This window comes from Medicago sativa, chromosome 4 (assembly GCF_051527215.1).
Source record: "Medicago sativa cultivar Bolivia chromosome 4, Bolivia_mono, whole genome shotgun sequence".
Taxonomy (NCBI): domain Eukaryota; kingdom Viridiplantae; phylum Streptophyta; class Magnoliopsida; order Fabales; family Fabaceae; genus Medicago; species Medicago sativa.
Genome location: NC_140752.1, coordinates 1,400,268 through 1,414,920, shown reverse-complemented (window position 1 = coordinate 1,414,920; position 14,653 = coordinate 1,400,268).

Here is a 14,653-nt window from a genome sequence, read left to right as displayed (position 1 = left end):
AAATTAACGAGGATATTTTCTTAACCCCCATTTTGGCTGAATTTTTAGAGAATGCAAAAATGTCCCATGGAAGTCGTAGTTATGTTGTTTACCTATCCAACGAATTGTCACACGCTAAGATTCAATGCAAATCGGCCACATTATGGCCTTCCTAGTAAAAAAGGGTCTAAAACGAGTAATGTCCCAAATTAACGAGGAGATTTTCTTAACCTCCATTTTGGCTGAATTTTTAAAAAATGAAAAAATATCCCATGGAAGTCGTAGCTATGTTGTTTACCTATCCAACGAATTGTCCCATGCTAAGATTCAATACAAACCGGCCACTTTATGGCCTTCCTTATAAAAAAGGGTCAAAAACGAGTAATGTCCTAAATTAACGAGGGGATTTTCTTAACCTCCATTTTGGCTAAATTTTTAGAGAATGCAAAAATATCCCATGGAAGTCGTAGTTATGTTGTTTACCTATCCAACGAATTGTCACATGCTAAGATTCAATACAAATCGGCCACTTTATGGCCTTCCTAGTAAAGCTGGGTTGAAAACGAGTAATGTCCTAAATTAACGAGGAGATTTTCTTAACCTCCATTTTGGCCGAATTTTTAGAGAATGCAAAAATATCCCATGGAAGTGGTAGTTATGTTGTTTACCTATCCAACAAATTGTCACACGCTAAGATTCAATACAAATCGGCCACATTATGGCCTTCCTACTAAAAAAGGGTCGAAAACGAGTAATGTCCCAAATTAACGAGGATATTTTCTTAACCCCCATTTTGGCTGAATTTTTAGAGAATGCAAAAATGTCCCATGGAAGTCGTAGTTATGTTGTTTACCTATCCAACGAATTGTCACACGCTAAGATTCAATGCAAATCGGCCACATTATGGCCTTCCTAGTAAAAAAGGGTCGAAAACGAGTAATGTCCCAAATTAACGAGGATATTTTCTTAACCCCCATTTTGGCTGAATTTTTAGAGAATGCAAAAATGTCCCATGGAAGTCGTAGTTATGTTGTTTACCTATCCAACGAATTGTCACACGCTAAGATTCAATGCAAATCGGCCACATTATGGCCTTCCTAGTAAAAAAGGGTCGAAAACGAGTAATGTCCCAAATTAACGAGGAGATTTTCTTAACCTCCATTTTGGCTGAATTTTTAAAAAATGCAAAAATATCCCATGGAAGTCGTAGCTATGTTGTTTACCTATCCAACGAATTGTCCCATGCTAAGATTCAATACAAACCGGCCACTTTATGGCCTTCCTTATAAAAAAGGGTCAAAAACGAGTAATGTCCTAAATTAACGAGGGGATTTTCTTAACCTCCATTTTGGCTAAATTTTTAGAGAATGCAAAAATATCCCATGGAAGTCGTAGTTATGTTGTTTACCTATCCAACGAATTGTCACATGCTAAGATTCAATACAAATCGGCCACTTTATGGCCTTCCTAGTAAAAAAGGGTCGAAAACGAGTAATGTCCCAAATTAACGAGGAGATTTTCTTAACCTCCATTTTGGCTGAATTTTTAGAGAATGCAAAAATATCCCATTGAAGTCGTAGTTATGTTGTTTACCTATCCAACAAATTGTCACACGCTAAGATTCAATACAAATCGGCCACATTATGGCCTTCCTACTAAAAAAGGGTCGAAAACGAGTAATGTCCCAAATTAACGAGGATATTTTCTTAACCCCCATTTTGGCTGAATTTTTAGAGAATGCAAAAATGTCCCATGGAAGTCGTAGTTATGTTGTTTACCTATCCAACGAATTGTCACATGCTAAGATTCAATACAAATCGGCCACTTTATGGCCTTCCTAGTAAAAATGGGTCGAAAACGAGTAATGTCCTAAATTAACGAGGAGATTTTCTTAACCTCCATTTTGGCCGAATTTTTAGAGAATGCAAAAATATCCCATGGAAGTCGTAGCTATGTTGTTTACCTATCCAACGAATTGTCACACGCTAAGATTCAATGCAAATCGGCCACATTATGGCCTTCCTAGTAAAAGAGCGTCGAAAACCAGTAATGTGCCAAATTAACGAGGAGATTTTCTTAACCTCCATTTTGGCCGAATTTTTAGAGAATGCAAAAATATCCCATGGAAGTCGTAGTTATGTTGTTTACCTATCCAACAACTTGTCACACGCTAAGATTCAATGCAAATCGGCCACATTATGGCCTTCCTACTAAAAAAGGGTCGAAAACGAGTAATGTCCCAAATTAACGAGGATATTTTCTTAACCCCCATTTTGGCTGAATTTTTAGAGAATGCAAAAATGTCCCATGGAAGTCGTAGTTATGTTGTTTACCTATCCAACGAATTGTCACACGCTAAGATTCAATGCAAATCGGCCACATTATGGCCTTCCTAGTAAAAAAGGGTCTAAAACGAGTAATGTCCCAAATTAACGAGGAGATTTTCTTAACCTCCATTTTGGCTGAATTTTTAAAAAATGCAAAAATATCCCATGGAAGTCGTAGCTATGTTGTTTACCTATCCAACGAATTGTCCCATGCTAAGATTCAATACAAACCGGCCACTTTATGGCCTTCCTTATAAAAAAGGGTCAAAAACGAGTAATGTCCTAAATTAACGAGGGGATTTTCTTAACCTCCATTTTGGCTAAATTTTTAGAGAATGCAAAAATATCCCATGGAAGTCGTAGTTATGTTGTTTACCTATCCAACGAATTGTCACATGCTAAGATTCAATACAAATCGGCCACTTTATGGCCTTCCTAGTAAAAAAGGGTCGAAAACGAGTAATGTCCCAAATTAACGAGGAGATTTTCTTAACCTCCATTTTGGCTGAATTTTTAGAGAATGCAAAAATATCCCATTGAAGTCGTAGTTATGTTGTTTACCTATCCAACAAATTGTCACACGCTAAGATTCAATACAAATCGGCCACATTATGGCCTTCCTACTAAAAAAGGGTCGAAAACGAGTAATGTCCCAAATTAACGAGGATATTTTCTTAACCCCCATTTTGGCTGAATTTTTAGAGAATGCAAAAATGTCCCATGGAAGTCGTAGTTATGTTGTTTACCTATCCAACGAATTGTCACATGCTAAGATTCAATACAAATCGGCCACTTTATGGCCTTCCTAGTAAAAATGGGTCGAAAACGAGTAATGTCCTAAATTAACGAGGAGATTTTCTTAACCTCCATTTTGGCCGAATTTTTAGAGAATGCAAAAATATCCCATGGAAGTCGTAGCTATGTTGTTTACCTATCCAACGAATTGTCACACGCTAAGATTCAATGCAAATCGGCCACATTATGGCCTTCCTAGTAAAAGAGCGTCGAAAACCAGTAATGTGCCAAATTAACGAGGAGATTTTCTTAACCTCCATTTTGGCCGAATTTTTAGAGAATGCAAAAATATCCCATGGAAGTCGTAGTTATGTTGTTTACCTATCCAACAACTTGTCACACGCTAAGATTCAATGCAAATCGGCCACATTATGGCCTTCCTACTAAAAAAGGGTCGAAAACGAGTAATGTCCCAAATTAACGAGGATATTTTCTTAACCCCCATTTTGGCTGAATTTTTAGAGAATGCAAAAATGTCCCATGGAAGTCGTAGTTATGTTGTTTACCTATCCAACGAATTGTCACACGCTAAGATTCAATGCAAATCGGCCACATTATGGCCTTCCTAGTAAAAAAGGGTCTAAAACGAGTAATGTCCCAAATTAACGAGGAGATTTTCTTAACCTCCATTTTGGCTGAATTTTTAAAAAATGCAAAAATATCCCATGGAAGTCGTAGCTATGTTGTTTACCTATCCAACGAATTGTCCCATGCTAAGATTCAATACAAACCGGCCACTTTATGGCCTTCCTTATAAAAAAGGGTCAAAAACGAGTAATGTCCTAAATTAACGAGGGGATTTTCTTAACCTCCATTTTGGCTAAATTTTTAGAGAATGCAAAAATATCCCATGGAAGTCGTAGTTATGTTGTTTACCTATCCAACGAATTGTCACATGCTAAGATTCAATACAAATCGGCCACTTTATGGCCTTCCTAGTAAAAATGGGTTGAAAACGAGTAATGTCCTAAATTAACGAGGAGATTTTCTTAACCTCCATTTTGGCCGAATTTTTAGAGAATGCAAAAATATCCCATGGAAGTCGTAGTTATGTTGTTTACCTATCCAACAAATTGTCACACGCTAAGATTCAATACAAATCGGCCACATTATGGCCTTCCTACTAAAAAAGGGTCGAAAACGAGTAATGTCCCAAATTAACGAGGATATTTTCTTAACCCCCATTTTGGCTGAATTTTTAGAGAATGCAAAAATGTCCCATGGAAGTCGTAGTTATGTTGTTTACCTATCCAACGAATTGTCACACGCTAAGATTCAATGCAAATCGGCCACATTATGGCCTTCCTAGTAAAAAAGGGTCGAAAACGAGTAATGTCCCAAATTAACGAGGATATTTTCTTAACCCCCATTTTGGCTGAATTTTTAGAGAATGCAAAAATGTCCCATGGAAGTCGTAGTTATGTTGTTTACCTATCCAACGAATTGTCACACGCTAAGATTCAATGCAAATCGGCCACATTATGGCCTTCCTAGTAAAAAAGGGTCGAAAACGAGTAATGTCCCAAATTAACGAGGAGATTTTCTTAACCTCCATTTTGGCTGAATTTTTAAAAAATGCAAAAATATCCCATGGAAGTCGTAGCTATGTTGTTTACCTATCCAACGAATTGTCCCATGCTAAGATTCAATACAAACCGGCCACTTTATGGCCTTCCTTATAAAAAAGGGTCAAAAACGAGTAATGTCCTAAATTAACGAGGGGATTTTCTTAACCTCCATTTTGGCTAAATTTTTAGAGAATGCAAAAATATCCCATGGAAGTCGTAGTTATGTTGTTTACCTATCCAACGAATTGTCACATGCTAAGATTCAATACAAATCGGCAACTTTATGGCCTTCCTAGTAAAAATGGGTTGAAAACGAGTAATGTCCTAAATTAACGAGGAGATTTTCTTAACCTCCATTTTGGCCGAATTTTTAGAGAATGCAAAAATATCCCATGGAAGTCGTAGCTATGTTGTTTACCTATCCAACGAATTGTCACACGCTAAGATTCAATGCAAATCGGCCACATTATGGCCTTCCTAGTAAAAGAGCGTCGAAAACCAGTAATGTGCCAAATTAACGAGGAGATTTTCTTAACCTCCATTTTGGCCGAATTTTTAGAGAATGCAAAAATATCCCATGGAAGTCGTAGTTATGTTGTTTACCTATCCAACAACTTGTCACACGCTAAGATTCAATGCAAATCGGCCACATTATGGCCTTCCTACTAAAAAAGGGTCGAAAACGAGTAATGTCCCAAATTAACGAGGATATTTTCTTAACCCCCATTTTGGCTGAATTTTTAGAGAATGCAAAAATGTCCCATGGAAGTCGTAGTTATGTTGTTTACCTATCCAACGAATTGTCACACGCTAAGATTCAATGCAAATCGGCCACATTATGGCCTTCCTAGTAAAAAAGGGTCTAAAACGAGTAATGTCCCAAATTAACGAGGAGATTTTCTTAACCTCCATTTTGGCTGAATTTTTAAAAAATGACAAAATATCCCATGGAAGTCGTAGCTATGTTGTTTACCTATCCAACGAATTGTCCCATGCTAAGATTCAATACAAACCGGCCACTTTATGGCCTTCCTTATAAAAAAGGGTCAAAAACGAGTAATGTCCTAAATTAACGAGGGGATTTTCTTAACCTCCATTTTGGCTAAATTTTTAGAGAATGCAAAAATATCCCATGGAAGTCGTAGTTATGTTGTTTACCTATCCAACGAATTGTCACATGCTAAGATTCAATACAAATCGGCCACTTTATGGCCTTCCTAGTAAAACTGGGTTGAAAACGAGTAATGTCCTAAATTAACGAGGAGATTTTCTTAACCTCCATTTTGGCCGAATTTTTAGAGAATGCAAAAATATCCCATGGAAGTCGTAGTTATGTTGTTTACCTATCCAACAAATTGTCACACGCTAAGATTCAATACAAATCGGCCACATTATGGCCTTCCTACTAAAAAAGGGTCGAAAACGAGTAATGTCCCAAATTAACGAGGATATTTTCTTAACCCCCATTTTGGCTGAATTTTTAGAGAATGCAAAAATGTCCCATGGAAGTCGTAGTTATGTTGTTTACCTATCCAACGAATTGTCACACGCTAAGATTCAATGCAAATCGGCCACATTATGGCCTTCCTAGTAAAAAAGGGTCGAAAACGAGTAATGTCCCAAATTAACGAGGATATTTTCTTAACCCCCATTTTGGCTGAATTTTTAGAGAATGCAAAAATGTCCCATGGAAGTCGTAGTTATGTTGTTTACCTATCCAACGAATTGTCACACGCTAAGATTCAATGCAAATCGGCCACATTATGGCCTTCCTAGTAAAAAAGGGTCGAAAACGAGTAATGTCCCAAATTAACGAGGAGATTTTCTTAACCTCCATTTTGGCTGAATTTTTAAAAAATGCAAAAATATCCCATGGAAGTCGTAGCTATGTTGTTTACCTATCCAACGAATTGTCCCATGCTAAGATTCAATACAAACCGGCCACTTTATGGCCTTCCTTATAAAAAAGGGTCAAAAACGAGTAATGTCCTAAATTAACGAGGGGATTTTCTTAACCTCCATTTTGGCTAAATTTTTAGAGAATGCAAAAATATCCCATGGAAGTCGTAGTTATGTTGTTTACCTATCCAACGAATTGTCACATGCTAAGATTCAATACAAATCGGCCACTTTATGGCCTTCCTAGTAAAAAAGGGTCGAAAACGAGTAATGTCCCAAATTAACGAGGAGATTTTCTTAACCTCCATTTTGGCTGAATTTTTAGAGAATGCAAAAATATCCCATTGAAGTCGTAGTTATGTTGTTTACCTATCCAACAAATTGTCACACGCTAAGATTCAATACAAATCGGCCACATTATGGCCTTCCTACTAAAAAAGGGTCGAAAACGAGTAATGTCCCAAATTAACGAGGATATTTTCTTAACCCCCATTTTGGCTGAATTTTTAGAGAATGCAAAAATGTCCCATGGAAGTCGTAGTTATGTTGTTTACCTATCCAACGAATTGTCACATGCTAAGATTCAATACAAATCGGCCACTTTATGGCCTTCCTAGTAAAAATGGGTCGAAAACGAGTAATGTCCTAAATTAACGAGGAGATTTTCTTAACCTCCATTTTGGCCGAATTTTTAGAGAATGCAAAAATATCCCATGGAAGTCGTAGCTATGTTGTTTACCTATCCAACGAATTGTCACACGCTAAGATTCAATGCAAATCGGCCACATTATGGCCTTCCTAGTAAAAGAGCGTCGAAAACCAGTAATGTGCCAAATTAACGAGGAGATTTTCTTAACCTCCATTTTGGCCGAATTTTTAGAGAATGCAAAAATATCCCATGGAAGTCGTAGTTATGTTGTTTACCTATCCAACAACTTGTCACACGCTAAGATTCAATGCAAATCGGCCACATTATGGCCTTCCTACTAAAAAAGGGTCGAAAACGAGTAATGTCCCAAATTAACGAGGATATTTTCTTAACCCCCATTTTGGCTGAATTTTTAGAGAATGCAAAAATGTCCCATGGAAGTCGTAGTTATGTTGTTTACCTATCCAACGAATTGTCACACGCTAAGATTCAATGCAAATCGGCCACATTATGGCCTTCCTAGTAAAAAAGGGTCTAAAACGAGTAATGTCCCAAATTAACGAGGAGATTTTCTTAACCTCCATTTTGGCTGAATTTTTAAAAAATGCAAAAATATCCCATGGAAGTCGTAGCTATGTTGTTTACCTATCCAACGAATTGTCCCATGCTAAGATTCAATACAAACCGGCCACTTTATGGCCTTCCTTATAAAAAAGGGTCAAAAACGAGTAATGTCCTAAATTAACGAGGGGATTTTCTTAACCTCCATTTTGGCTAAATTTTTAGAGAATGCAAAAATATCCCATGGAAGTCGTAGTTATGTTGTTTACCTATCCAACGAATTGTCACATGCTAAGATTCAATACAAATCGGCCACTTTATGGCCTTCCTAGTAAAAAAGGGTCGAAAACGAGTAATGTCCCAAATTAACGAGGAGATTTTCTTAACCTCCATTTTGGCTGAATTTTTAGAGAATGCAAAAATATCCCATTGAAGTCGTAGTTATGTTGTTTACCTATCCAACAAATTGTCACACGCTAAGATTCAATACAAATCGGCCACATTATGGCCTTCCTACTAAAAAAGGGTCGAAAACGAGTAATGTCCCAAATTAACGAGGATATTTTCTTAACCCCCATTTTGGCTGAATTTTTAGAGAATGCAAAAATGTCCCATGGAAGTCGTAGTTATGTTGTTTACCTATCCAACGAATTGTCACATGCTAAGATTCAATACAAATCGGCCACTTTATGGCCTTCCTAGTAAAAATGGGTCGAAAACGAGTAATGTCCTAAATTAACGAGGAGATTTTCTTAACCTCCATTTTGGCCGAATTTTTAGAGAATGCAAAAATATCCCATGGAAGTCGTAGCTATGTTGTTTACCTATCCAACGAATTGTCACACGCTAAGATTCAATGCAAATCGGCCACATTATGGCCTTCCTAGTAAAAGAGCGTCGAAAACCAGTAATGTGCCAAATTAACGAGGAGATTTTCTTAACCTCCATTTTGGCCGAATTTTTAGAGAATGCAAAAATATCCCATGGAAGTCGTAGTTATGTTGTTTACCTATCCAACAACTTGTCACACGCTAAGATTCAATGCAAATCGGCCACATTATGGCCTTCCTACTAAAAAAGGGTCGAAAACGAGTAATGTCCCAAATTAACGAGGATATTTTCTTAACCCCCATTTTGGCTGAATTTTTAGAGAATGCAAAAATGTCCCATGGAAGTCGTAGTTATGTTGTTTACCTATCCAACGAATTGTCACACGCTAAGATTCAATGCAAATCGGCCACATTATGGCCTTCCTAGTAAAAAAGGGTCTAAAACGAGTAATGTCCCAAATTAACGAGGAGATTTTCTTAACCTCCATTTTGGCTGAATTTTTAAAAAATGCAAAAATATCCCATGGAAGTCGTAGCTATGTTGTTTACCTATCCAACGAATTGTCCCATGCTAAGATTCAATACAAACCGGCCACTTTATGGCCTTCCTTATAAAAAAGGGTCAAAAACGAGTAATGTCCTAAATTAACGAGGGGATTTTCTTAACCTCCATTTTGGCTAAATTTTTAGAGAATGCAAAAATATCCCATGGAAGTCGTAGTTATGTTGTTTACCTATCCAACGAATTGTCACATGCTAAGATTCAATACAAATCGGCCACTTTATGGCCTTCCTAGTAAAAATGGGTTGAAAACGAGTAATGTCCTAAATTAACGAGGAGATTTTCTTAACCTCCATTTTGGCCGAATTTTTAGAGAATGCAAAAATATCCCATGGAAGTCGTAGTTATGTTGTTTACCTATCCAACAAATTGTCACACGCTAAGATTCAATACAAATCGGCCACATTATGGCCTTCCTACTAAAAAAGGGTCGAAAACGAGTAATGTCCCAAATTAACGAGGATATTTTCTTAACCCCCATTTTGGCTGAATTTTTAGAGAATGCAAAAATGTCCCATGGAAGTCGTAGTTATGTTGTTTACCTATCCAACGAATTGTCACACGCTAAGATTCAATGCAAATCGGCCACATTATGGCCTTCCTAGTAAAAAAGGGTCGAAAACGAGTAATGTCCCAAATTAACGAGGATATTTTCTTAACCCCCATTTTGGCTGAATTTTTAGAGAATGCAAAAATGTCCCATGGAAGTCGTAGTTATGTTGTTTACCTATCCAACGAATTGTCACACGCTAAGATTCAATGCAAATCGGCCACATTATGGCCTTCCTAGTAAAAAAGGGTCGAAAACGAGTAATGTCCCAAATTAACGAGGAGATTTTCTTAACCTCCATTTTGGCTGAATTTTTAAAAAATGCAAAAATATCCCATGGAAGTCGTAGCTATGTTGTTTACCTATCCAACGAATTGTCCCGTGCTAAGATTCAATACAAACCGGCCACTTTATGGCCTTCCTTATAAAAAAGGGTCAAAAACGAGTAATGTCCTAAATTAACGAGGGGATTTTCTTAACCTCCATTTTGGCTAAATTTTTAGAGAATGCAAAAATATCCCATGGAAGTCGTAGTTATGTTGTTTACCTATCCAACGAATTGTCACATGCTAAGATTCAATACAAATCGGCCACTTTATGGCCTTCCTAGTAAAAATGGGTTGAAAACGAGTAATGTCCTAAATTAACGAGGAGATTTTCTTAACCTCCATTTTGGCCGAATTTTTAGAGAATGCAAAAATATCCCATGGATGTCGTAGTTATGTTGTTTACCTATCCAACAAATTGTCACACGCTAAGATTCAATACAAATCGGCCACATTATGGCCTTCCTACTAAAAAAGGGTCGAAAACGAGTAATGTCCCAAATTAACGAGGATATTTTCTTAACCCCCATTTTGGCTGAATTTTTAGAGAATGCAAAAATGTCCCATGGAAGTCGTAGTTATGTTGTTTACCTATCCAACGAATTGTCACACGCTAAGATTCAATGCAAATCGGCCACATTATGGCCTTCCTAGTAAAAAAGGGTCGAAAACGAGTAATGTCCCAAATTAACGAGGAGATTTTCTTAACCTCCATTTTGGCTGAATTTTTAAAAAATGCAAAAATATCCCATGGAAGTCGTAGCTATGTTGTTTACCTATCCAACGAATTGTCCCATGCTAAGATTCAATACAAACCGGCCACTTTATGGCCTTCCTTATAAAAAAGGGTCAAAAACGAGTAATGTCCTAAATTAACGAGGGGATTTTCTTAACCTCCATTTTGGCTAAATTTTTAGAGAATGCAAAAATATCCCATGGAAGTCGTAGTTATGTTGTTTACCTATCCAACGAATTGTCACATGCTAAGATTCAATACAAATCGGCCACTTTATGGCCTTCCTAGTAAAAATGGGTTGAAAACGAGTAATGTCCTAAATTAACGAGGAGATTTTCTTAACCTCCATTTTGGCCGAATTTTTAGAGAATGCAAAAATATCCCATGGAAGTCGTAGTTATGTTGTTTACCTATCCAACAAATTGTCACACGCTAAGATTCAATACAAATCGGCCACATTATGGCCTTCCTACTAAAAAAGGGTCGAAAACGAGTAATGTCCCAAATTAACGAGGATATTTTCTTAACCCCCATTTTGGCTGAATTTTTAGAGAATGCAAAAATGTCCCATTGAAGTCGTAGTTATGTTGTTTACCTATCCAACGAATTGTCACATGCTAAGATTCAATACAAATCGGCCACTTTATGGCCTTCCTAGTAAAAATGGGTCGAAAACGAGTAATGTCCTAAATTAACGAGGAGATTTTCTTAACCTCCATTTTGGCCGAATTTTTAGAGAATGCAAAAATATCCCATGGAAGTCGTAGCTATGTTGTTTACCTATCCAACGAATTGTCACACGCTAAGATTCAATGCAAATCGGCCACATTATGGCCTTCCTAGTAAAAGAGCGTCGAAAACCAGTAATGTGCAAAATTAACGAGGAGATTTTCTTAACCTCCATTTTGGACGAATTTTTAGAGAATGCAAAAATATCCCATGGAAGTCGTAGTTATGTTGTTTACCTATCCAACAAATTGTCACACGCTAAGATTCAATACAAATCGGCCACATTATGGCCTTCCTACTAAAAAAGGGTCGAAAACGAGTAATGTCCCAAATTAACGAGGATATTTTCTTAACCCCCATTTTGGCTGAATTTTTAGAGAATGCAAAAATGTCCCATGGAAGTCGTAGTTATGTTGTTTACCTATCCAACGAATTGTCACACGCTAAGATTCAATGCAAATCGGCCACATTATGGCCTTCCTAGTAAAAAAGGGTCGAAAACGAGTAATGTCCCAAATTAACGAGGATATTTTCTTAACCCCCATTTTGGCTGAATTTTTAGAGAATGCAAAAATGTCCCATGGAAGTCGTAGTTATGTTGTTTACCTATCCAACGAATTGTCACACGCTAAGATTCAATGCAAATCGGCCACATTATGGCCTTCCTAGTAAAAAAGGGTCGAAAACGAGTAATGTCCCAAATTAACGAGGAGATTTTCTTAACCTCCATTTTGGCTGAATTTTTAAAAAATGCAAAAATATCCCATGGAAGTCGTAGCTATGTTGTTTACCTATCCAACGAATTGTCCCATGCTAAGATTCAATACAAACCGGCCACTTTATGGCCTTCCTTATAAAAAAGGGTCAAAAACGAGTAATGTCCTAAATTAACGAGGGGATTTTCTTAACCTCCATTTTGGCTAAATTTTTAGAGAATGCAAAAATATCCCATGGAAGTCGTAGTTATGTTGTTTACCTATCCAACGAATTGTCACATGCTAAGATTCAATACAAATCGGCCACTTTATGGCCTTCCTAGTAAAAATGGGTTGAAAACGAGTAATGTCCTAAATTAACGAGGAGATTTTCTTAACCTCCATTTTGGCCGAATTTTTAGAGAATGCAAAAATATCCCATTGAAGTCTTAGTTATGTTGTTTACCTATCCAACAAATTGTCACACGCTAAGATTCAATACAAATCGGCCACATTATGGCCTTCCTACTAAAAAAGGGTCGAAAACGAGTAATGTCCCAAATTAACGAGGATATTTTCTTAACCCCCATTTTGGCTGAATTTTTAGAGAATGCAAAAATGTCCCATGGAAGTCGTAGTTATGTTGTTTACCAATCCAACGAATTGTCACATGCTAAGATTCAATACAAATCGGCCACTTTATGGCCTTCCTAGTAAAAATGGGTCGAAAACGAGTAATGTCCTAAATTAACGAGGAGATTTTCTTAACCTCCATTTTGGCCGAATTTTTAGAGAATGCAAAAATATCCCATGGAAGTCGTAGCTATGTTGTTTACCTATCCAACGAATTGTCACACGCTAAGATTCAATGCAAATCGGCCACATTATGGCCTTCCTAGTAAAAGAGCGTCGAAAACCAGTAATGTGCCAAATTAACGAGGAGATTTTCTTAACCTCCATTTTGGCCGAATTTTTAGAGAATGCAAAAATATCCCATGGAAGTCGTAGTTATGTTGTTTACCTATCCAACAACTTGTCACACGCTAAGATTCAATGCAAATCGGCCACATTATGACCTTCCTACTAAAAAAGGGTCGAAAACGAGTAATGTCCCAAATTAACGAGGATATTTTCTTAACCCCCATTTTGGCTGAATTTTTAGAGAATGCAAAAATGTCCCATGGAAGTCGTAGTTATGTTGTTTACCTATCCAACGAATTGTCACATGCTAAGATTCAATACAAATCGGCCACTTTATGGCCTTCCTAGTAAAAATGGGTTGAAAACGAGTAATGTCCTAAATTAACGAGGAGATTTTCTTAACCTCCATTTTGGCCGAATTTTTAGAGAATGCAAAAATATCCCATTGAAGTCTTAGTTATGTTGTTTACCTATCCAACAAATTGTCACACGCTAAGATTCAATACAAATCGGCCACATTATGGCCTTCCTACTAAAAAAGGGTCGAAAACGAGTAATGTCCCAAATTAACGAGGATATTTTCTTAACCCCCATTTTGGCTGAATTTTTAGAGAATGCAAAAATGTCCCATGGAAGTCGTAGTTATGTTGTTTACCTATCCAACGAATTGTCACATGCTAAGATTCAATACAAATCGGCCACTTTATGGCCTTCCTAGTAAAAATGGGTCGAAAACGAGTAATGTCCTAAATTAACGAGGAGATTTTCTTAACCTCCATTTTGGCCGAATTTTTAGAGAATGCAAAAATATCCCATGGAAGTCGTAGCTATGTTGTTTACCTATCCAACGAATTGTCACACGCTAAGATTCAATGCAAATCGGCCACATTATGGCCTTCCTAGTAAAAGAGCGTCGAAAACCAGTAATGTGCCAAATTAACGAGGAGATTTTCTTAACCTCCATTTTGGCCGAATTTTTAGAGAATGCAAAAATATCCCATGGAAGTCGTAGTTATGTTGTTTACCTATCCAACAACTTGTCACACGCTAAGATTCAATGCAAATCGGCCACATTATGACCTTCCTACTAAAAAAGGGTCGAAAACGAGTAATGTCCCAAATTAACGAGGATATTTTCTTAACCCCCATTTTGGCTGAATTTTTAGAGAATGCAAAAATGTCCCATGGAAGTCGTAGTTATGTTGTTTACCTATCCAACGAATTGTCACACGCTAAGATTCAATGTAAATCGGCCACATTATGGCCTTCCTAGTAAAAAAGGGTCGAAAACGAGTAATGTCCCAAATTAACGAGGAGATTTTCTTAACCTCCATTTTGGCTGAATTTTTAAAAAATGCAAAAATATCCCATGGAAGTCGTAGCTATGTTGTTTACCTATCCAACGAATTGTCCCATGCTAAGATTCAATACAAACCGGCCACTTTATGGCCTTCCTTATAAAAAAGGGTCAAAAACGAGTAATGTCCTAAATTAACGAGGGGATTTTCTTAACCTCCATTTTGGCT